At 45.7% G+C, this 930-nt stretch overlaps 1 non-coding gene across 1 annotated transcript; it reads left to right on the top strand.

Annotated features, from left to right (window-relative positions):
* Positions 1–533: 533 nt before the first annotated feature.
* On the top strand, positions 534–604 carry Trnag-gcc. The gene has a single exon. It is a non-coding gene; the product is annotated as a tRNA-Gly (tRNA).
* Positions 605–930: the final 326 nt, after the last annotated feature.

Raw genomic sequence — 930 nt, 5'->3', positions numbered from 1 at the left:
CACCGTAGAGGTGGCTGGCAGGGTATTATGTAGATGAAGTGTCCTGCGGGCAATCGCCGCAAGTGAAAATAATTCGGGGGGAGGAGAGGGGGAGAGGTGGAGCTGAAGCCCTAACCTTAGCTACATGCCTGCGCCTCTCCAATTAAAGCGTCGTCTTAGTTAGTATGCATATGTGCATATATCTAATCTATGGGTTAAATCCTTGAGTGAATGAGTATTTGTGTCATCATCTATTCAAACGGCCGTCCAGCATGAACTCCTCGTCAAATGTACCTGAGGTAGGATATTAATGAAAGCATTCGGGAATTATGAGAGAGTTCACCAACATCAGAAGAATGCATTGGGCGAAATTCCTCCCTGGACTACGACATGAATAAATGGTGCTGGGGAGATGGTGTGGGAGGCGGAGGAGGGGGGAAGGAAGTCAGCGAATGAGTGCGCTTCCCGCTGACGAGACAACTCAAGTGAAAGGAAAATCTTCGCCGAGAGGCCATTGTGAACTGCTTTTTACGGCAATATATTTTCTTTTACAGGCATCGGTGGTTCAGTGGTAGAATGCTCGCCTGCCACGCGGGCGGCCCGGGTTCGATTCCCGGCCGATGCAATTATTTTTGCGTTCATTTCAATGAATATAATATATATTTTTGATTTGAAGACAGATTTGGTGCTTTCCCGGCGAATAAACTGCGTGAAGAGCCGGTGTCGATCTCGGAGGCTTTTTTTTAAAAGTTAATTAGGAATGTATAGACAAGTCCTGACAATGAAGCACTGTGAAAAACTGACTGTGAAGAACTTACTATGAAAACTCTCCAACAGCCATGCCGCTAGACATGATAAGATCGTTTATTTAGACGTTACTCAATTATAGAGTCTCGATACTTCTTAATCTACATAATACCCTACCAGCCGCCTCTAGGGTGCATAGCAGGG

This window comes from Ischnura elegans, chromosome 8, assembly GCF_921293095.1.
Source record: "Ischnura elegans chromosome 8, ioIscEleg1.1, whole genome shotgun sequence".
Lineage (NCBI taxonomy): Eukaryota > Metazoa > Arthropoda > Insecta > Odonata > Coenagrionidae > Ischnura > Ischnura elegans.
Note: the sequence above shows the minus strand (reverse complement) of the source record. Positions and strands in the feature narration are given on the sequence as shown.